At 29.6% G+C, this 25120-nt stretch overlaps 2 long non-coding RNA genes across 2 annotated transcripts; one reads left to right on the top strand and one right to left on the bottom strand.

Moving 5' to 3' along the window:
- The first annotated feature begins 14543 nt into the window (after positions 1-14543).
- On the top strand, positions 14544-15632 carry LOC123196888. The gene is made up of 2 exons (XR_006497756.1): positions 14544-15026; positions 15315-15632. It is a non-coding gene; the product is annotated as an uncharacterized LOC123196888 (long non-coding RNA).
- A 2323-nt stretch (positions 15633-17955) lies between these two features.
- On the bottom strand, positions 17956-20147 carry LOC123196038. Its single transcript, XR_006497575.1, has 3 exons — positions 19943-20147; positions 18717-18805; positions 17956-18412 (listed from the first exon to the last, which is right to left on the bottom strand). It is a non-coding gene; the product is annotated as an uncharacterized LOC123196038 (long non-coding RNA).
- Positions 20148-25120: the final 4973 nt, after the last annotated feature.

Raw genomic sequence — 25120 nt, forward strand, 5'->3', positions numbered from 1 at the left:
ATTGCGAAACCCTTGACTGATTTGTTGAAAAGAAATGCTTTCAAGTGGAGTAAAGAGGCGTTCGCTGCATTCGAAGCCCTTAAGGAAGCAATGGTCATTGTCCCCGTTCTCGCACTACCCGACTTCACGGAAATGTTCATTGTAGAAACTGATGCTTCGGGCTCGGGACTAGGTGTTGTCCTCATGCAAGCCGGGAGACCTATTGCCTATTTAAGTAAAGCTTTATCACTGTGAAATTGGGAAAAATCAATTTACGAAAAGGAGCTGATGGCCATCGTTTTAGCTTTGCAGAAATGGAGACATTATCTGCTCGGACACCATTTCCAGGTGAGAACCGATCAGCGCAACCTCAAGTTTCTAACCGAGCAAAAAGCCGTAAGCCACAAGCAACAAAAATGGCTGGTGAAGATGTTGGGATTCGATTTTGACATTGTGTACAGACTCGGGTGTGAGAACAAGGTTGCCGACGCCTTGTCCAGAAAGCCACTATAAGAAGGGGAATTGAAAGCCATTACCGTAGCTACTCCAGCTAACGCAGAGGAGATACAGGAAGAAGTAATGAAAGATGAGAAATTGAGGGGAATCATACAAGATTTGACAAGAGAGACAACCGCACATGTTGGCTATGAGTTGAGGAGAGGAAATTTGATGTACAGAAAATGCATGGTGCTGCCTAAAAATTCCAGGTTGGTTCAACTGTTCATGAATGAATTTCACTCTACACCCTTCAACGACCATTCTGGTTTCTTTCGCACTTACAAAAAAATCTCAGCAATTTTTTTTTGGGAGGGGATGAAGGGGGATGTTAAGAGGTTTGTGGCAGAGTGTGAAGTATGTCAGCAGGCCAAATACGAAGCGACGTCTCTAGCGGGGCTCCTACAACCTCTCCTTGTTCCTTTAAAAATCTGGGAAGATTTGTCAATGGATTTTATTGTGGGGTTGTCGAAAGCTAAGGGGTATGATATGATCTTGGTAGTGGTGGATCGTTTGACTAAATATGGGCATTTCCTCATTGTTCGCCATCCCTACACGGCTAAAGACATTGCTGAAATTTTTATTAGAGAAGTCGTGAGACTTCATGGCTTTCCGCGGACCATTATTTCGGATAAAGACCGCGTCTTCATGAGTATATTTTGGTTGGAGCTTTTTTGGGCATTCGGAACAGCTCTCAAATTCAACTCGACCTACCACCCTTAGACTAACGGGTAAACGGAGGTCGTGAATCGAAGTTTGGAAACGTATCTCATGAGTTTTTGCTTTGAACAGCAGCGTACCTGGCCTAGCTGGCTACCTTGGGCGGAATATTGGTTTAACACTACATTTAATTCGTCAGCGGGGATGACGTCGTTTAAGGCAATGTATGGGCGCGATCTGTCGCCACTCTTGAAGTTTGTCGAAGAACCCTCCAAAGTCGAGGAAGTCGATGCCATGATACAGCAGCGAAATGAAATTTTGGATAGGCTGAAATCCAATCTTCATAGGGCCCAACAGAGAATGAAAATGTTAATTGATCGAAACAGGCGTGAGGTGAAGTTGGCAGTGGGCGATCAGGCGTATTTAAAGCTGCAACCCTATTGACTTCGGTCTTTAGCATCGCAGCCTAACGAGAAGCTGAGTTCGTGCTATTACAGACCTTTTGAGGTATAGGAGAAAATTGGACAGGTTGTATACAGATTCAAGCTTCCAGAGACAACTAGAATTCATCCAGTCTTCCACATTTCTCAACTGAAGAAAAGAATATGCCCTTTAATAACCAGTATACCCCTTCCGAATTACTTGAATGAGGCAGCTGAACTGGAAGCATAGCCTGAAGAGGTCTTGAATTTTCGTTATTCGCAGCAGGGAGATCTGGAGTTGCTTATTAAATGGGACGGTTTACATGATCACAAGAGTTCCTAGGAACTATATAAAAATTTAATTAATGTTTTTCCTCATTTGCACCTTGAGGACAAGGTGCCTCTCGATGGGAGGGGCAATGTTAAGGCCCGAGTATATGTGAAGAAAAAGAAAGAATGAGGGAAGGCAAGAAGAAAGGAATGTGTAGAAGAGGACACTGCAAAGCAAATCATGATGGCAAAGGGCTGTAATTTTAATGCAGATGGCAGCATTCCAAAAGCAGATATGGTAGCAGACAAGCAGCAAAAGTTTTGGGACCTGCTAGAAAAGAAAGAAATTATGAAGATACTGGAAGCTGAGTTGGCGTGCAGGGATTGGAAAAGCAGTTGTGAGGAAGTTAGAAATAAGAGCCTGGAGAAGGAAATGGGGGAGGATCTTGAAAAAGAAGGGATAGAAAGGAAATGGAGGAGAGCTCCAGCCTCTCGAAAGCTGGATGTCACTGATTTGTGTTGAATCCTTTGAGTCATTGTATTCAGTATGGGATCAGGGTTTTTGCTTGTTGCCGAGTGAGCTTTAGTTGTGTTGTGGTTGCATTTCTCTTGTTGCTAGTTACCGTTTGAGAGTTTCATTTTATCTTGTTTTGGTGAGGAGATTATTAGGCCGAATTCATAGAGAGTGCTTTGTGAGTTTGTAACCCCAGACCAGGGGAAGAGAACACTGATTGCTTCTGTTTCTTAATGAATTTGTTATAATCGGAATATCAGTTTGCATTATGTTTCCTTTTACATTCATTTACTGTTACATTGGAAGCAAACATACAACAATCCACAAGTAAGTCCCCCTTCTCTGGATATCTGGGAATGCTCATTTCACTAAGGCTGAAGTCGGCCAACGCTGCCCACGAAACCTCCAGGTTCCTATCAAATTCTTAGCAATATCATTTAGCATTTTTAGAAAATTACTCTGGAAAATTTAAAGTAAAGCCACCTAAAATGTTTTTGCAAGCTTCCTGTCCTTGAAATAATGCAATTCTTAGATTCAATAGGATTTAGTTTTTCAATGTTTTCCCATATGTCACATCTTTATTTTTGAATGCGCTCTGTAAATTCGGTTATGTGCTCTTCCTTTTGATAGATGCATAATATAGTTGTGTGGATACACACTGAACTTTATGACCTATGCGTAGACTTGGCCATAGGCCGATTTGGCCACTGAACCAGACCGAAACCAGCCCAACTGAAATCGGAACCGGAACCGGTAAACCCAGAACCAGACTAAACCGAAACCGAAATTAGATTTTGACAGTTCGGTTCCGGTTTACCTAAATTGGAACCGTGAAACCGCTGGTTCACACCGGTTTATGAACGGATATATAAACCGGCAGTTTATTGTGCTAAACCGAAAATTTTTGAATTTTTTTAAAATTTATTTAAATAGCCAACGGTTCCCTGCACTAGGAACCGTTGGCTTGCAGTAGAAGAAACTTGCAATTTCGCTGAAAATTGCAGGGAGGTCCCCTGCAAATTTTTCATAGAAATTGCAGGGGAGTAAAGGTCCCTTGCAATTTTTTAAATTACAATTTACCCCTCTATTTTTTAATTTTTTCAAAAAAAATTTTTTCTATATATATACCAATTCAAATTTCATTCTCTCAAATTTCAATCTCTCTACTATTCTCACTCTTAATTCTTCAAACTCTCATTCTCATTCTCATTCTTTCAACTCTTAATACTCTCTGAATCTTTTAATACAATCAAATTCTCTTAAATTTAATTAAATTCATTCTTAATTTTTTATTAATTCTAATTTCTACTTTTATTATACAATTCATAATTAATTATAGAATTTATTTCTATAATTAATTTTATTTATTATTTTTGTATTATCTTTCCTACTTAATTATATAATTTATTTATATAATTAATTTTATTTACTTTTTATTATCTTTTATAATTAATCAAATAATTTATTTATATAATTAATTTTATTTATTATCAAAAAATGACAAGTAGTGAAAATTTTTTCGGTAATAGGAGATTTGGTCAAAATTCACATATATCAAATGTGAATGAAAATCAACTTATAGACCCCAAGAAGATACGTAGGAAGCTTAATTGAAAAATTAAGTCCAAGTCTTTCTTTTAATTTTCAATTATTGTAATTAATAATTTAAAAATTAAATCAAAATCATGAATTAGAATTGACAATTCAATATCGGTTTCGAACCGGGGCCATGAACCGGAACCCTCGGTTCAGAACCGTGGATGAACCGTCCTATTACGATTTCGGTTCAGGGTCCTTATATTTTCGAACCATGAACCGACGGTTCACGAACCGTGGCCAGGTCTAGGCATGAATAACAATGTAGATGGATATTCTGTATTCGACTTTGACTCTTCAACCCTCTACTATTTCTGTTTGATGCTGAGATCTGTCAATAAAGGCAACATGGACTCTGATTGCATCGAAGACGACGTCGAAGCAGACTTCAATCCTGTCAAGGTATCCTGTTTTTCAATTTGTTGTTTTACAATTAGTTTTGTTGCAACCTAAATAGCACGGAAATGGAAATGTGGAAATGGCAAATCGTCAAAATAAAAATGTTGAAACGTTTTTATTAAAAAAATATGAGAAATGAAAACGTGAGAAATCGTGTAAATATAAAAAATATAAATATTTTATTATAAATACAAAAATTTTATTAAAAAATATAACTTTTAAAAATATACAAATATTTTTATATAATATAAGAACAATTTACTTTTATTTAGTGTGCAAACTTTTTATCTTTTAAATCATTTAAAAGTGTGTTAAAGGAATGTTTAATGAAACTAAGCTTTTACTGTTGTAAGTCTGTAACTATGAACTAGTTGGATTTATATAAACTAAACTCTCTATGTAAAATATACACCAATTCGAATCGAATTAGCTTGGTTTTGAGTCCACCCCTAGTGGTGGAGGAGTTGATCAAGTCAGAGCCTTCATCTGTAAACATGGTTGATACTAAAGGCAATTCACCATTGCATTTGTTGGAGGAGTTATTGGCTTCCCATGCATCTTTGTATTGATATTTTTTTGCCACCCTTGAATGAATTGTATGGAAACAGAAATTCAGGGAATTTTTTTCTAAGATCAAAGATCTTATTTATTTCTGAAATGATTGAGTTTTTTTGGTTTAGCATAGAAAGATAAAGAAAAATTTTGTCGGCTTCGCAAGAGCAATTGCGCGTTTCTTGCAAGGTAAATCTACAACTTTGTAAAATTTTATAGCCTACGATGACTGTAGAAATAAAAATTACACTTTATAAGGCAAACTCGAATAATTGTTTTGTTTTGTTTGAAATTTTATTAATTTTTCAGATTGATTTAAGAAATTTTTCAAATTGAACTGCATAGGTCAAAAAACCTATTTTCCCCCAAAATTTAACAAAATTTTACTTGTTAATTTTAAAAAATTTAAATATTCATATATTATTCAATTCAATTAGTGTGTTTTATTAATTTAAAGATAATACTATGTATACATATTTTTTATACATAAATACATCTACATATAAATATATTATCGTGCGATTAAATATTATTTTATCATTAATTTAAAATTATTCAATTACATAATGATACATTTATATATATATATATATATATATATATATATATATATATATATATTAAAAAAACACATACATACAATTTTATTATCAATTTAATTGGATATTACTAATTCAACATTTTAGTGTAATAAAAAAAATATTTTCATAAATTAATATAATTTAAATTAACAATTTATATGAACACCAACACAAATGTCTCTAAAATCTTCCCTGGTTGTGATATGGATATGAATTTAGATTTAGATGTCCACTCTTTGGTTCCTCAAGTTGAAAACGTCGTAGTTTGGGTTTGGGTTATTTCCGATAACGATTCTTCCTCTTTCACCTCCGAAAAGTCTCGACCTCCTGTCTCCAATCTTGTCCATTTGGTTTTTGGTGGGATCATCAAACCTCTGCAAGCCCTTGGCCAAATTTTCAGCCCCAAAAGAACTCCCCAATTTCATCATAACAATTTTCTCGACAACAACATCACCAACACAAACACCGCCACCCTCCTCCTTTAGTTCTGAGTCTACCTTATCAGTTTGAAACCACACCAACCACCACGATGATGATGGAGATATCGTTCAAGCCGAAATCACACACCACTCTCCCACTCAAGTTTTGAAGAATTTTAATGAGATTCGTTATCTCTGAATCGAGTTATCTAGCGGAGAACTCGGGGTCGAAGATGGTGTGTTATTGAAATGGAGAGCTTGATAGCCGATTTCGGAAAATCTCACCATGAGAATGAAGTACAAGTAATTTTGACAATTAGTCCTTGATTACTGTGCTGCATATGCTAGACAGTACTAATATGACGACAGGTGCTTTGTTTTTGGCTATTCATAAAGGTTGCATTCACATGGTTAGAATGATGGTAGTAAGTTTAGATTCTACTTTTGATCATATTCTATCATACAGCATTTTAGAACATGAGAACGGAGAACATGAGATGATTAAACTTCAACCCAGAGGACAATAAACAAAAGTGAAAACTTATTTTTATCTAACTCCAAAGCTTAAAGATTATATAGACCTTAATAATTAAATGCTCCAAAGATTATATATTATATTGTTTTATTTCATGAAGTGAATCGGACTTTGGATAACCATTGATCGAATTATAAGTTGGACATACTTATTGAACCAATTACACACTTTGTAATAAAAAATATATAATATTTTAAGTAATTGATTAATCAACTAGTCAGGTTATACAGCATACATATATACATCAATGTTCCAATTGGTAGAATAACAGCAGGTCCTATTACACAAAATATTTGATTTCACTCTTCCATAATATATGATTTGATTCTCGTATATTTTTTTTTTCTTTCTATAATCAATTGTTATCCGTTTATTCCATTTTCATAAAATTAGTATTATTTTTTAATTATATTGTAATAGTATAAATTGTACAAATTTTTCATTAGTAATATACAATCCATTTCACATTTTTTTTTGGTATTATAGCAAAAAAAATCATCATACACTTTTCATTTTTTAAATTGATTTTTTCCCTTGTTTTAGGATTTTGTCTTTTTCCTCATCAGCTACCTCCCATAACTTTAAAACTTTTACAATTTCAACCATCTCTCCAACTATTTGCATAATCATCTCTATCGAACTTCTTCCTTCTTCTCCAACTGACTTTGAGGATAATAATTTTATACTTAAATGAGGTTACCAGAGACAAACTAGTCTCAAGTCGAAAATTTGGTTAAGACTAAGTTGACATTATGCTAGCTTATCTCTGGCAACCTCTCCCCCTTCTGATGCAGTCTAGATGAGGTATTCCTTTTCCCATCATTATGCATTGACTTATCTCATTTTGTCATTGTGAAATGTTCCTACTGCTTTGACAAATATCACATTAAGATTGAGCCACTCTTATTGTGATTTTTTCATTAACAACACAACAAACTCTTTCTATATCGTATATAGTTTATTCCAGTCATCCTCTCAAAAGAACAACCCTTTGTTTTACAGCAATTTCTTCATTAAAATAGACACGACTATAGACATTCAATGGTGCTCTAGCTTATTTGAAGACAACTTCAGCTATAATGCCACCCAACAATCTATCCCTTGTCTTTCATTGTCAATAGCCACTATTCCTAGCACTACATCCCTTGGAAATTTAAAAAAGTTTAGTGGTGCTTTTAAAATTTTAATTTTTTTTCAATAGTTTCAAAAATAACAATTACATCTCCAAAGAAATGAACAAAACACAATATTTTATAATTGGTTATAGTTATGATAATGGCTAAGGGTGTAAGTGTAAATTTTTAAATTAATAAGGATATATTGATAATTTAACGTGTATATTAAGTGTGTTAATGATTATTATGTAATTTCAATAAAATGACATAACAATCATTTATAAGAAAATCAAATAGATTCACTAATATATGAATGACACATGTGAATTTGGCCTTTGAGACTTAAAAGGTAGTAATTTATCATTTTATCAAACCTTGAGTGGAATACAGTCATATGATCTTAGTTTGATTAATTTTTATTCTTTTCATACAAATTTAAGTATTAATTCAATTTTTAATTTGCTTCAGATTTCGGTTATACAAAATCCAACCACCACCGCTCCACTCATAATTTTTTGACTCCAACCACCATTTAAAAGATGAAGAAAGAAAGACCAAGGAAGCAACCACTCATTGATTCTATTTACTATTAGTAATATCATACGTATCTATTATATATATATAAATTAATATATTATTATGTGATTGAATGTTATTTTATTCTTAATTTAAAATCATCTAATCACATAATGATACATATATATACAAAATAAATACATATAATTTTATTAATTTCCTATTTAGACATGCAAGGGTGGCTCTCTTTATTATCTTATCCAAAAGCTTCATACTGTAATTAATTAGGTTCATTTGTCAGGAAATAGATGGAAGCAATATCCATTGGATCTGATCCTCGTTTTTATTTTCAAGCAAGTATTTGTTTTCTTTTCTAATTCATACAAAATTATGTATCTGTGTGATGTGTGTGTAATTTATGTGCGTAGATGGGAAAGATGAAAATCAGTGAGGGAATCAAGTGTTTGCAAGATTTATCGCAATGGTATAAGTACAACTTGGGCCCTGAAAATGGTGGAATCCTTCATGAAACCATGGCCTTCCTTCAATCTCTTCAACGACAAAAGTTGGTAAATGTTAAAAAGTCCTTCATTGTTGAGAACTAGAATTTTTATCTGAACTAACGTAACTTCTTCCATTAAATATGTGAAGGAAATTGAATCCAGAGCACAACAGAAAGGAGCACCTGGATTTCAATGTCTATGGAACACATCTACAACATGGACAAGTTTCTTCACCTTACTCTTCATTCATGTTCTCTCTCTTAATTATATATATAATAATAATGTTTTAGATAAATGTTTTCATATAAATATTTCTATAATTAATTATTTTATATATTGCCTCAATTCAAGATAAATAAATATACTCGGCAATTTGCTAGCTAGGAAACCATAGAAATTGACTTGATCACGTTAAAGAGACATTATTTGTTTGAATTTGCATTTTGTTGTTTATTAGGTGTAGATATGTTTGTATGTTAACAGAAAATCACTCAAATAAGAGAACAAAATGTCAACTTTGAATCTACTATAAATTAAGAGATTGGTATAGTGATGAATAAAAAGCGAAAAACATGGTTAGATATTTGGAAGAACTTCAAAAAGTATGAAAACAAATATCTAAATAGAGTAGTAGATAAAGCAAAAGAGATGAGTACAGTTGATCAAAAACTGAATAATTCTAATTTGGTGCCAAAGATTATTAAGTATGAGTTGAATGACATAAAGGATGATATACTTGAAGTTTATAAAGAAGAGAAAAATAAGTTGTACAGATATTTAGATGAACTTTCAAGTCAATTTAATGTACCAATTGTAGGCCCGTTATAGTGCGGGCTTTGTAGGTCAAGCTGGATAGTTATACAACAAAGGCTTGTAACAAGACCTATATTGTAGCGAGCCATGTTGTGTGGGATTAAGTCCTTAATGAGCCACTCGTTAATTTAATAATAAAATATTTTTAATTAAATAATTAAATATTACTCATTTATATTCATTTTCAAATTAATGGAACCAAGAACAATATATAATAAATTTTATTGATAATCTCTCACTTATGGTGAAGGAATAGTATGGTTATATGATGGGAAAAAATCTAACATAATATAAATTAATTCATTTATATAATATACATGTTCTAATTCTTATCTATATAATTTGCATTTATCTTCAATGTCCAATTTTTTGAAATGTTCAAATATATCCTCTGTTACCCCATTCTGCAAGTTGAATTCAACAATCACCCATTCTTTTATATACATGATCGTCTCAACCATATCATGGTATAAGTTGGATCGTCTAGCATCTAACATGCATCCACTTATACTAAAAGATTATTCTAATGCTAGAGTTTACACCAGAGAAGTTACTAAATCATGTGTCATGGTAAAAAGGCAAGATAAGTGGCAACAACAAATAGTAAAGGCATTTCTTTTCAATATTTAAAAAAAATTTCCTCTATTAGTCTTGCAATATCTTGAAAAACATTATGATAGATATATTCTTTAAAATTAATATAATTAATTTCTATCATAGAATATAAAATTAAACAGGTGGTGAGATAATACACAATTGAACATTGATTAATAGTCGTTTTTTCATTAGAGCATTGACCAAGTCCTAGTCATTCTCACTAAAAAAGGGGGTCTGTAAAATCTTTTGGTTGTATATTAAAAAACTGTGTTATAGTTATTTCATACTTTTCATATGCTTTTAATATGAGATATATTAAATTCTACCTAATTCTAACATTAGTTTTTAATTTTTTTCATCTTAACCATATTTGTTTATGCATTTCACCACATGTTTGCATGTTTGAATGAGATAAGGTATATTTGTACCAACCCACAATGTGATAAGCCTGTATGTGTATTTGCAATTACAATTTTGTTTTTTCGCTTGTGTTGAGATATAAATATATAATGATTCCTTATATTAGGTTAAGCAAATTGTGCCCCAAAAGGTTGTACCAACAAGTTTACTAGCATAGTCCTTGCCTCATTAGTAATGTTATTTATACCATTGGCGCTTGTATTGTGTGTTAAATGTAGAGAAATTGGTAAGCGTGTTTGTGTCTTTGCTATAGCAGTTTTGTTCTATATGGAGTGGTTTGTTATTATGTACTTTGTATATGTTTTTTATGTTTAGGCCAAAGGACTATTTCCCACTCAAGTTTTAGCCCATTTTTAAAAATATACCTGCAACATTTCAAAAATCCAAACATCCACCCATAGGTTAACTTTAGTTAGAATTTTCTATTAGAGATAGGGAAAATCGTCATTTTACCATTAAAACTTAAAAATTTATATTAATTTAGAAATCTAACAATTTCTCTCATAATTAAACTTTAAAAAGTTGTATTCCCTCCTTGGGGTTTCAACTTTTCAAGCAAATCTCCCCCTCTTTGACAACCAGCACCCTCTGAGCATCTCTTTCCTTTCTTCTAATCTCATCCTCGTTGAAGAAGATGAATCGTCAAAGATGAGAAATCGTGTTCATCGAGAAATAGTGATGGTCTTCATATGGAATAGACATTGAGGATGAGACGATTTGTCGAGGATGTGAAATAGTGATTGTTTCGATGGTCTTTGTCTAGAATCGATGATTTGTCAGTGGTCTTCATTTGGAATCAATAGTTTTCGTCGATTCATCTAGACGAAAACGATTCATCTTTGTCCACATAAATACTTATCTTCTCTGACAAGGATAAGATCGGAAAAAGGGAAAAAGACGGTTGGAGGCTACTAATTGTTGGAGAATGAGAGGTTTGCTTGAAAAATTGAAACCCTAGAAGGAAAATACAACTTTTCAAAGTTTAGTTATGGGGGGAAATTGTTTGTTTTCTAAACTAAAGGGAAAAATGATATAATTTTTTAGAGTTTTAAAGTTTAGTGATAAAATAATGATTTTACTCTTGTCTCTAACAAAAACAAACTCATGAGTAGGTATTTTGGTTTTTGAAATATCACGAGTGTCTCTTGAGAATTGATTGAAACTTTGGTGGGAAATAGTCCTTTATCCTTATGTTTGTATCACAAGGGTAATTATGATTTATGTATGTTAACATAATAATAAAACTCACTACGTTTTGAACTTTGACTTATATGTTGTTTACTTTTGCACGAGATAAACCATAAAGGCGATATTCATTTGGATAAACCACCTAAACTTATCTCTTGTTTAGTAGTTTGTGATATTCTTCCATATTAATTTTCATAAATATCATACTTTTTAAGTAAAAAAATTTTGAATATCTTCTATTTTATATGGTGAATGTTTTAACAAATTTTCACGGTTTCTAATAAAATTTGTACTTATTATATTTTTTTCTAGGGTCTAAAACAGTGGCAATAGTAAATAGTAAAGGTGTTTCTTTTCATTGTTAAAAAAAAAAAAAATTCCTATAGTATTCTTGTGATATCTTGAAAAAAATTATAATACCCATACCATACCATAGAATATAAAATTCAAAGGTGGTGGGATAATACACAATTGAACATTAATCGATGGTTGTTTTTCCACTAGAGCATTGACCAATTCCCAGATATACTCACTCAAAAAATTGGGTTCTCAAAATCTTTTGGTTGTGTATTAAAAAATTATGTTATAATTATTTCATATTTTTCACATGCTTTTAATATGAAAGATATTGAATTCTACCTAATTAGTTTTTAATTTTTTTTGTCTTAAAAAAATTAAATATAGAATGAGCCCTAATTTTAACCTAATTCTACCTGTTTGTTTGCACATTTCATGCTATGCTTATATGTTTGTATGAGATATGGTATGTTCGTACCAACCCACTAGCACACTCCGATGTGACAAGATGTTTGTATATTTTCAATTACACTCTGATGTGATAAAAATGTTTTCTCTAATACTCTTGTAATATCTTAAAAAATATTATGATACTTGTACCATAGAATATAAAATTAAACAGGTGATGAGATAATACATAATTATACATTAATTAATAATCGTTTTTTTATTAGAGCATCGACCAAGTCTTAGTCACACTCATTCAAAAAATTGGGTTCTCATAATCTTTTGATTGTGTATTAAAAAATTGTGTTAGAGTTATTTTATATTTTTCATATATTTTTAATATGAGATGTATTGAATTCTATCTAATTTTAGCATCAGTTTTTAATTTTTTTCATCTTAATCCTATTTGCTTGCACATTTCACGTTATGCTTATACGCTTGTATAAGATATGGTTTGTCTGTACCAACCCACTAGCAGACTCTGATGTCATAAGCATGTTTGTATATTTTCAATTACAATTTTGTCGTTTTACTTGTGTTGAGCTATAAAAATAGAATGAATCCCTATATTAGGTTAAACAAATTGTGCCCCAAGAGCCGTGCCAGCAATTTTACTAGCACAGTCCTTCCTTCATAAGTAATGTTTTTTACAGCATTTGCGCTTGCATTGTGTATAAAATGTTGGGAAATTGTTAAACATGTTCGTGTCTTTGTTCAATTTTGTTCTGTGCTTGTGTTGAGGTACATTTATTGAGTGGATTGTTGTTATGTTCTTTATATATACTTTGAGTAGTGTTATATATACCAATAATGTATATAATTTTATACATAAATAATAACATATTACTATATAATTGAATAATTTTAAATTAATAATAAAATACTATCTAATTATATAATAATATATTATTATTTATATAAAAAATTTTATATATTATTTATAAGCATAGTTTGATCAATATGGGTTTTATGTTTATAATTTGTCAATTTATTTTTGACAGTCATGAAGACTAAAAGAAAGATTCCATGTGTCCCAAAGACTAAAAGCAGAACACGAGTTATGAACTGATTATTTATTTATTTTACTTAATTTTTGCGTCATATTTTTTTAATTGAACAAAAAAATTTTGCATCATATTAATAAATATTACTCAAATTTTAATAATTTATTTTGTTTTGGTTTTAATTTTAACTATAAATATAACTTGAGTTTAGAGTTTTATTTTATTTTCTGTTTTTAAATTACTGGTATTAAAATTCTATTTATAAAATTGACATAATCTTAAATTTAGTAAATAATTTACTTGTTAAAAAATTAATACAGTAGTTTTTTTTTTTGCAAAATAATAAAACGATTTCCTAACTCATATTTTGAATAATCTTTTTTCAAATTTTCATCTTCTTCGTACTTTTCCACTCTTCATCTATAGTGTGATGAAGAGATTTAAACCTCCAAACAAATAAATGTCTTTTTAATTTCTCTTCTCTTTCCTATAAAAAAGATTTTTATTTCATTTAAGGTATTTGACCATGTCTAAATATCATTTTTATTTATTTTTATTTTTTCCTTTTTTTATATCTCATTTTGCATTCTTTCATTTTTTTGCCTCAAATTTTCTATAGTAAGAAATTTTTATTTCATTTTAATTGTTTAATAATGACAAGATAGTAGTTTATTTTTTTCTTATTTTTATATTTTTTTTTCTTTTCTTGTCTAGTTTCCTTTCTTTTGACAGCTCTATAAATTTTATGATTCACTTGAATTTGGGGAGACAGTCACACAATATTGTAATGTTTTTGCTATAGTTATTATTATTCAGTTTTTATTATATCAGTATTTAGAGAGTTTTAATAACTAGGTTTAAATGGAGTTTTTTCGAGAATACAATTTTTTTTTTAGATTTTTATATTTATTTAATTCAGTCTATTAATTCTAATTATCACCTGAATATGTTACAAAAAAAAAAACTCTTTAAACCCCTTAAGATAAAATTCTTACATCTATTCCCTAAATACATTATGAGACCTTGGGAGTGGACCCTCTATCTACGAGCACCTATTATTAGAACTCATATTAGTTTGTCCCAAAGGCCCAATCCAGACCAAACCCCTTGTCCTTAGGGCCCAATCCAGACCTAACTACATAAGACAATATGAACCTAAGCAGGCAGGTTCATAGGGTAATCGACCTGTTTTACAAGCTTTATAAATCTTATAATATGAAGTTAAGACTGCTTGGAAACTGGTGAAATGAAATATATAAATAGGGTGAATTACCGTTTCCTACACAAGTTTTGGTCCAAGAACATTTTTTCACCTTGATGTCATAAAATCATACTTTTCATCCAAATTATAATGCCATTAATAAAGCAAAAATGCTATGCGTACCCAGAATGGGTACGTAGTCTGGTACCCACTAATGCAGCATCTGATGTGGTAGATGTCACCTCTACCACATCAGACATGCAATTTTTTTTTTAATTATTATTATTTTACATTTTACACCCAAATGAGTATTCACTCAAAACCTAATTACAAAATCTAAAATTAAAATAAGGCATCTCAACACACCCAAGCATCTATCCCCAGGCTACCATTATCACCGTCAACCATCACTTTCCGAAGCCACCATCAGTTGTTGCTTTGTGAAACAACAGTCGTTCCAATTCCAACGGTTACAAAAGGGAAAACTTGTGCTATAATTAATAGTAAGCCCTCTTTCTGATTCACAAATAGCAAATAATCTAGGATTATATGTATCCAGATTGATTAGCCTTTAGTTGATTATTTTTAATCTTCAATGATTCTTTTGTGAGTTAATTTTTTTGAGCACTAAAACAAATATATTTTATCGAATGATTTGTGAGTTTGATTTCACCTAAGTTAATTATTCTGAGTTTGATTGCGTTATCATTTGATCCTATCCAAAAATAATTGAAATTTTGAATAATCCTATTTGTTAACTTGAATTTTGAGTTTGTTGTTTGCCTTGCAAGGACGTCCCTTCTACAAGTGTGCTGGGTGGTTTTTTGTCGGCTACTGCTGTCCTGCCTGGGCGTTATTTTTTATACAGATGTGCTATGATGATTTTTGGTTGGCTGTTGTGATGGTCTTTTTTGGCTACCATTGTTGAGTCTTGGTGTTGTGTCCTCCTCTGTTTTTTTTTTTTTTTTTCCAACTCAGTAACTTGTTGTTTACTAAGTGGAAAATAGTGGGCTTTGTGTTCTACTGTATGCATCTCCTTGGGCCTCGGCAATTTTGGCTATCCTCTAGGGGAAATAATTGAAATTTTGAGTAATTCTGTTTGTTAGGTTGAATTTTGTTTGTTGATAATCCAGTAATTCTTGAGTTAATGTCATAACTTATTGCACTTTAACATCATATTGACATATTATGATAATTTAGGTATTTTAGTATAGAATTGATTGCTAATAACGAGAGAATAACTAGTTAAGATATGAGAGTTTTATAAGTGGTTAGGGAGACCCCTATCAATTAGTTTCAAAACCAATTATAAAACAGACACAATAAGACATTGTCTTCAATGTATTTAATTATGTAAAAACTTTATGCAGAAAATTATAATTTCAGTATGTAATTGTGTATGTATAAATTAACTCACATGATCTATAATTGGTTTGATGTGCCAAAACTTCAATGTAATTGTGTCTTCAATGTGTTTTCTTATAATTGGTTCAATTTGCTCAATCATCAATTGGTTTTTCAGCATTTTGAAATTATAATTAGATTACACTTTTCAATTGATTTGTTTGAACAATATCTATCATTACTTTAAGACTTGTTAATAGTATTTTGTTTGGTTAAGATGTTTTAATGACATGTATGATTGTTTATGTTTCAATTTTGATGTAAAATAACATTTATGTGTGGTTCAAGATTGGCGAGTATTTAATAATGTGATTTTTTTTAAGCACTCTGTAGATCTTGCAAAATTGTAATCATTTTAATAAAAAAACCAATTCCGAGTCTAGTTTAGAATTCAAGCGTGTTATTCGAGTGTGTTATGGTATGTTATTCGAGTTGAGATTAATAATAGGATGTCGTTAAATTGATGTCAAAATCATATGTTAATCTTTTAAATCTGGATTCTTGTACATAATGCAAGTGGACATTTTGTCTTTAATAAAAAAATTAGTTTTCAACATTTCTACAAGTTTGTATATTCATTTGCACTTGTACTTAAATAATAAAGTTTTAAATTTATTTATCATCAGTATATAAAATTTGCATTGATTGAATGATTATGCAATATGTTATGTTATGAGAAGAAAATCAAACAATTGTTAGATTTAGTTACTCTTTATTAACTAACTTTAAACTTGGTATTGGTGTTGCATTAGAGTTCTAAAGATGGAAAAGTACATTCAATCACAATCCAAGAATGTTTGTTCTCATTTAAATGTTGTAGAGGTATTTTTATTTTTTTATAATTATATTTTTATTTATCAATATAAACATAATTTTTTTCAAATATTGTTTCAATATTTTTCATAGTATTATTTTATTCTAATTTTAACTAGTTTAATATCAATGAACTAGGTTAATCATTTTGAAACAATAGACAATACAAAAAGTTTAGAAGAGGAATTGGAGCCTAAGCCAGGAATGGTTTTTGATACATTAGATAATCTTGTCTAAGACTATAAAAACTATGGGAATAAAAAGGGTTTTAAAGCTATTATACCATCTACAACAAAAGGAGATGATGGAGATATGAAATACTGGCGTTGGCTTGTTCTTGTCATGAAAAGTTCAGAAGTAACTGCAAGAATGCTTTTAAAATGCATCCAGTGACAAAAACCGATCGTAAAGCTTGAATTCGTGCAAGTATACATTTCAATAGTAAAGGGACAACATGTTCAGTTGTATTGGATCATAACCATGAACTTAGTACTCCTACCAAGAGTAGATACTTTAAGAGCCATTGAATAATACATTCGTTTGTAAAAAGGAAGTTTGAAGTGAATGACAAGGCTGAGATTAGACCGAATAAAAATTTCAATACCTTATTAGTTAAAATAGGTGGTGCTGAGAATTTCTTGTTCCTACAAAAAGATTGTAGGAACTACATTGAAAAAGTGAAGAGACCACAACTTGGTATTGGAGATGTTTCAGCAATTCAAAAATATTTAAAGGCTTGATATATAGAATTTAAAGGCTTTCTTTTATGGACTATGTTGCAAAAATATATATATATAGAATTTAAAGGCTTTTTTGTATATTTTGATTCATTTAACATTATCAGTGGAAGCATGTTAATTTTCAAGGTGATGATGTAATGAATTTAACATATGATAAAATATTTGGAGTCATATTGTATGCTTTGATTTGTAAATTTATTAGTAGTTTTTGTGAGTTTTTAGCTTAGTTTCGTTAATCTTATAGCCAATTCTTCTACGCTACCAACTATGTAAAACATATGAAAATACTCTCCATGGTTGTCACATAAAAGAAGATTTAAATTCAATTGCATAAGTTATTATACAAGATATAACAATAATTTCAACATTTGAAGTTCAAAGATTTGTATTTAAGTATATCAGGTTTACATAATTGAACCCATTTATTATTCTCTATATAGGCATTGTTGTTGAAACTCTTGCAGAAGACACGAAATTGACATAACAAATTCGGTTGCATATATAGCCATTTAAAATAGCAATATCAAAAGCAACAAAGTAGCTCCATCAAAACTGATTCCCTAAATACTATGGCATTTCACATTACAAATATGAATAAACATCATTCTACATTTTGTGATAAACAAAAGCATTCCACTTTGAAGATTTATAACATTTTCATCTACTCCTAATTTGATGGTCTCCCTGCTTGTTCTTGTAAGTCACAAAATAACTTCCTTAACATATTCATGAGCTTTATTTATTGTCTCTTTTTACCCATCTCATTCAGGAATATGTTTAAGGAGTGATCCCCATTGAAAACAACTACTAATTGAATTGTTTCACCCTTGAAATTGGATAGCCCTCCATTTTTCCTTTGTTTCATTGATCCTAGTGGCGCAACATTAGACAAATTCTTTGTAATGATATCATAAGGAAACACATTGAATTTTCTGCATAAAGTTTTTATCAAGTTAAAAAACTTGAAAAACAAATCATGAATAGGAGGCCTGAACTGAATATTTCTACAAATTCTTGTATGCCTAGCTAATAATTAAATTTTTTTTCCCCATTCTAAGTTTGCTAGATCATGGGGTATAATTTTTGTTAAAGAATTTGGTGACACAACGTTTAAGAAATTTGGCAAGGAATTGTTGTCACTAGCCTCACACTGAAGGACACATATAACAAGTCAATATTTCCACAACAGACGAAAGAACACCATAAAACATAGAAAGAAAAATTAACATATGTTACCTCCACCTCTTGTTTACACGCATTTCTTTCTTTCTTGCCTTTGATCTAGAACATCTTTGCACCTCGAAGATCACAATAGCGCCTACAACCTACAGTCACAAAAAATGGGATGTCTCATGGCTCACAAACACACAACTCAAGTACACAAACAATCACAAAAAACTAACATATATAGACGTCAAGCAAGCGGTGTACATGCCTTCTACCCATGAACTAAATACTAAATACAAAGAATGAACACCAAGCGGTAATAATTTATGTAGTTTCTTGTATGTTTGACTTGGATAAATACACATTATTTTCGACAAGCAATAAGCCAGTTATAAATTTGAATATATATATATATATATATATATATTTTGTACACAGAAATGAAGCATCCTAAGCTCATCTTGTTAACTATCTACACAAAGCATGATAGGGAACAAGATAACAAACTGTATAAAAGAAATACACATCACTTTACAAGAACCCAAAAGCACTCTATACAGCAAGACCCTTGAAACCAACTCAAACAAACCCCCTAGAGGACAACCAATTATGTACCAAAATACCTAAATTATCAGAATATATCAATATGATATCAAAGTGCAATAAATTATGACATTAACTCAAGAAATAATGAAATGTCAACAAACAAATTACTCAAAATTTCAATTATTTCCCCCAAGAGGGCAGCCAAAACTGCCAAGACCTAAGGAGATGCATACAGTAGAACACAAAGCCCACCATTTCCCACCTAGTAAGCAACAAGTTACTGAGTTGAACCAAAAATAAAAAACAGAGGAGGACACAACACCAAGACTCAACAACAGTAGCAAAAAAAGACCATCACAGTAGCCAACCAAAAACCATCACAATACATGTAGAAAAAAAACACCCCAGGCAAGGCAACAACAGCCAACAAAACCACCAAGTGCACTTGTAGAAAAGATGTCACTGCAAGGCAAACAACAAACTCAAAATTCAAGTTAACAAATAGGATTATTCAAAATTTCAATTATTTTTGGACAGGATCAAATGACGATGCAATCAAACTCAGAATAGTTAACTTAGGTGAAATCAAACTCACAAGTGATTCAATAAAATATATTTGTTTTAGTGCTCAAAAAAATTAACTCACAGAAGAATCATTGAAGATTAAAAATAATCAACAAAAGACTAATCAGTCTGGGCATATATAATCACAGATTAATTGCTATTTGTGAATCAGAAAGAGGGCTTACTATTAATTACAGCAAGAGTTTTCCCCTTAGTAACCGTTAGAACCAGAGCGATTATGGTTTTAGAAAGCGACGACCGACGGTGGTTTCGGAAAGCGATGGTTGACGGTGGTGAAGGTAGCATGGGGACAGACGAGGGGTGTGTTGAGATGTCTTATTTTAATTTTAGATTTTGTAATTAGGTTTTGTGTGAATATTCATTTGGGTGTAAAATGTAAAAACAAAAAAAAATTTGTCTGATGTCGCAATATGTTGACATGGTAAAGGATGAGGCATCTGCCACGTCAATGGGTAACAGACTCTATATACATATAGTATTTTTGTATTCTTAAATTTAGTAAATAATTTACTTGTTAAAAAATTAATACAATAGTCTTTTTTTTTTTCAAAATAATAAAACGGTTTCTAACTCATATTTTAAATAATCTTTCTCAAATTTTTATTTTTTTTCTAGTCTTTCACTCTCCATTTATAGTTTCATAATGAGATCTATACCTTTAAACAGGAAAATATCATTTTAATTTCTCTTCTTTTTCTTATAAAAAGGAGTTTTTTTCATTTAAGGTATTTAACAATGTTTAAATAAAATTTTTATATTTAAGTTTCTATTCTTTCAATTTTGGCCCCAAATTTTCTATAATAAAATTTGTATTTCATTTTAGTTGTTTAATAATGACAAGATAGTAGTTTTTTTTTCTCTTGTTTTTATATATTTTTCTCTTTTCTCATCTAGTTTTCTTTCTTTTGACAGCTCTATAAATTTTATGGCTCAGTTGTATTTGTTCTTTCAAATTTTATTAGTTTTGTATAATCCTACCATTTTCTATTAAATAAATTTGTTTTGTTTGTGATGTTCTTTTAAATTTATAAAATTATATATGATTTATGAATATTAGCATTTTTTTTTTTAGATTTTTATATTTATTTAACTTGGTATATTTATTCTAATTATCACCTGACGATGTAACAAAAAAAAATTTCATTAAACCCCTAAATATAAAATTCTTACATCTATCCCCCAAATACACTGTGAGACCTTGGGAGTGTACTCTCTAACTACGATCACTCATTATTGGAACTCATATCAGCTTGTCCCTAAGGCCCAATCCGAACCAAACCGCATAGGACAATATGAACCTGAGCTGGTAGGGTCGTAGGCTAATGGACCTGTTTTACAAGCTTTACGAAGCTTGTAATATGAAGTAAGATTGCTTGGAAACTAGTGAAATGAAATATTTAAATAGAGCGAATCACATTTTCCTGTGCAAGTTTTGGTTCAACAACATTTTCCTGTGCATATTTTTTTTGAAACCAGGAATTTCATTTGAATAAATTACCTTGATCAGAACAAATTCTAAATTTAATGGATAATCTTATAATTATTGAATTAAATAAATTAAAATTTGATCATGATATATCATTAAAAAATTTAAATTAATATTCTTTATATATTAAATTTTTTCTTTTATCACTTAAATTACTTTTCATCCAAATTATAACATCATTAATGAAAATATATAATAAAAGGTAGTCTTACATCCACCCAAGAAGTAAGATTCCACCACCATTACTACTATCATCACTAATTTACAAATAAATAAAATTATAAATACAAATAAATTATATAATTTTTTTAAATGAAATAACAATTTGTAATTAAGTGATATGATTTTTTTTTTTACTTCAAAATTACTTAATTAAATGTTATTATATCAGGTTATATAAATAAGTTTTTATGATTTATTTATATGTGTAGTATTACTCCTTACAGATCTAATGGCAGTTAAAGATGGGAGAAGATGGAAGAAATAAGAGAGGAAGAAAATAAGAAAGAAAGTGGAGCAAAAGGGGAGAAGGGGCACTGTCGCAGCAGTCCATGGTGAGGAATTCACCGTGGAAGACAAAAGAAGATGGAAGAAATAAAGGAAGAAGATCAGAAAAAGAATATGAATAGAAAGAAGATAAGATAAGATAAGAAAATTTTCCATCTCTAACATTGTGTTAAAATTTTTTCTAGATAAAATTTGATTTTAAGTGACAAATTATTATAATAAAACCGTGTATATATATTTTTTATATACGAATATGTATAACATAAATGTATTATAATATGATTAAAAAATTTTTGAATTAATAATAAAATAACTTTTTAATCATATAATGATATATATATATATATATATATATATATATATATATAATATTACTTAAATTATTATTTGTGTGGGAAAATGTAATTTAGTCTTTAATATGTTTGTAACATCAATTTGTCACATTAATATTAGTTTATGAAGAATAGTTTGCATAATTAATTTATATAGGGACAAATTAATTATACAAATTATCAGAGTTTTACTTTTTTTTTTTTTTGAATTCAAATTCTAGGCAAGGATTAAAATTCAAAAAGTTTTTTTGCATAATTAATTTGTCACATTAATATTCTTTTAACGGGTATATGATTCTGCATAATTTTTAATTATTTCAATTATCTATCTTTTATTACTAATATTATATTATTTTCTTTATTAAATAATAAATTTTTTTGTTAATCTTGTATTACTAAAATGAAGTAATTGACAATATAAAAAATAATTTGATTATTACCTCTATTTTTTATATTAAAAAGTTTTTCTTATAATTTTATTTTTATTAAAATTTTAGAATAAAAATATTTTCATTTTTAATTAAATTAAAAGTAACACAGTTAATATTTAAAATAAATAAATAAATATGTATGTATGTATATATATTTATAATAAGAAAACATTGTGAAAAAAATAATTTAATTAATTAATTTTAAATTTTGATAACATAAAAAAAATTCTAATATATTATTAATATAGCGAATATTTTATAAAATATATAAAATAATCAAATATAATATTTATTTATATTTGATATTTTTTAATGGTGTTTAAGTAAAATAATATTTTAATATTTTTTATGATTGACAAGTTTCAACAAAGCACAATAATTATTAGATATGTTAATTTTAATAATTTATGCACAATAGTCTCTTAAGTAATTTATATTTTTGATAATCATATATTTTTTATAATAAAATATTATCCAGATCAAATACATTCTTTTTGTCATTTTATCTAACATGATTGCCCTGTTCTCATTGAAATTTTATTAATTTATAAATTTGTATATCTATCTTAGGTTAAATTCACATGGCATACAACGTTGTAGAACATACCGAGTGAAGAACATGCTTATTGAGCCAATTGCGCAAGACAACAAATTAATCTACTTTGTAATAAATAAAAAAAATAATTATTTTAGGTAATAGATTGATCAGTTAGTCTGGCTAGCATAAACATATATATATAGGCCAAAACGCTATGTCCCACGCAAAGTATCCTCCAATCTCAGTTTCCATCCTTTAATTTAAAAATTTCATTTATCCACCTATAGATGGTTAAAATTAATATAACTCTAACCTCATAAAATTTTATTTCTTTTTCCCCTCCAAACCCTAAAAACTAACAATTTCCCTCATAAACCAAGTTTTAAAAAATGACTTCCCCCCCCCCCCCCCAAGGTTTAGTTTTCAAACTCTAACACCATTATTGGCGGTCTTTCCCCCCTAAAGCTTCATCTTTCTTCGATGATCTCTCTCCTCTCAGTTAAACAGTTGATCGAGGTCAAATGAAGCCAAGGATACAAAGAGTTTCATCGAGAAGACAAAAAAAAAGATTTTGTCTTTGTTTAGGAAGACGATCGTGTTCCCAGAAGAAATTGTGTGGGAAGATGATCATCTTCCCAAACTAAGATGAGATATTCATCTTCGTCTTCGTCTTCTCAAATGAAATCTTCATCGTTTGACGTTTTGAAAGAGGGGAGAAAAATTGTCAGAGTATGGTGATGCATTAGAAAATCTTCATTGCCAATGATGGTGTCTAATTTGGCGACGAAAATTGAAAACTAAACCCTAGGGGGGAAATGTCATTTTTTAAAATTTAGCTTATAAGGCAAACTTTTGGTTTTTAGGATTTTGGAAGGAAAAAGAAGGTTAAATTTTAATTTATTTTTAATATTACAGATGAAATGACGATTTTGCTGTTGAAACTAACAGACTTAACCCCTCATAAGAAGGTGTTTGAGATTTTTATAGTTAAGAGATAAAACCTTGAGAAAGCATGATACGTTTAGGTGGGAAAAAGTCCTTTGGCCATATATATATATTTCACAAGCAAAATCCTAGTTAGTAAAGACGGGAATGAGAAAAAAATGTTATGCTAATTATACGGGTATAATACGATGAATAATGAAAATACATTTGTAAAAAAAGCCTATAAAATTTATATATGGAAAAAGTATAAAATGTGTATGTATGAGTTTAATACGATACATCAATAATATGTTTCTAAAAATACAAAAATATCATAATAATTTTAGTACATTTCACGAATCTCTTATTGAAAATCAATATAACAATTCAAATGTAAAAGATTTAATTGACTATCAAATCTAATATAATATAATACATAATCAAAATTCTTTATACAACAAATAATGTACCAATTAGTTGGGAAAAGTAAATAAATTAATCAACTTATATTTCAGACTTCGGATCAGAGTTAATCTTTACACAGGCCACAGGAAAGGAAAATGTAAAATTAGGGTTAGGAATTAAAAAAAAATGTTATTGAGTTTTCTTTAAATGGTAGTGATATTTTCGTAAATAATTAGAAATAGAAAAGATAATTTTGTACTTTAAGTTTAACAAAAAATTCAAAAATATGACAAACATAAAATGTGACGTATAATTCGTGTTTAATATGAAAAGGGCAAAAAATACGTGTTTAATATGTTTTGGATTCAAAAATTATTTTGAATGTGTTTAATATGCGAATAATACACGTATTTACTTATCAAGGGCAAAATAATGGTACCTCTTGTTAAACAAAATATAATGTGTTTAATATGTGTTGGATTTAAAAATTCTTTTAAATGCGTTTAATATGCGAATAATACACGTATTTACTTATCAAGGGCAAAATAATGGTACCTCTTGTTAAACAAAATATAATATATGATTTGATTCTTGTATTTTAATAAGTTATAATCCATTTACTTCATTTTGATAGGATTATGATTCCTTTTTACACTATATTATAATAGTATAAATTGTACAACTTTGTTCAATTTGTCTCCTTGGTGTTGTATGAGTGT

The sequence above is a fragment of the Mangifera indica genome, chromosome 14 (genome assembly GCF_011075055.1).
Source record: "Mangifera indica cultivar Alphonso chromosome 14, CATAS_Mindica_2.1, whole genome shotgun sequence".
NCBI classification, from domain to species: domain Eukaryota; kingdom Viridiplantae; phylum Streptophyta; class Magnoliopsida; order Sapindales; family Anacardiaceae; genus Mangifera; species Mangifera indica.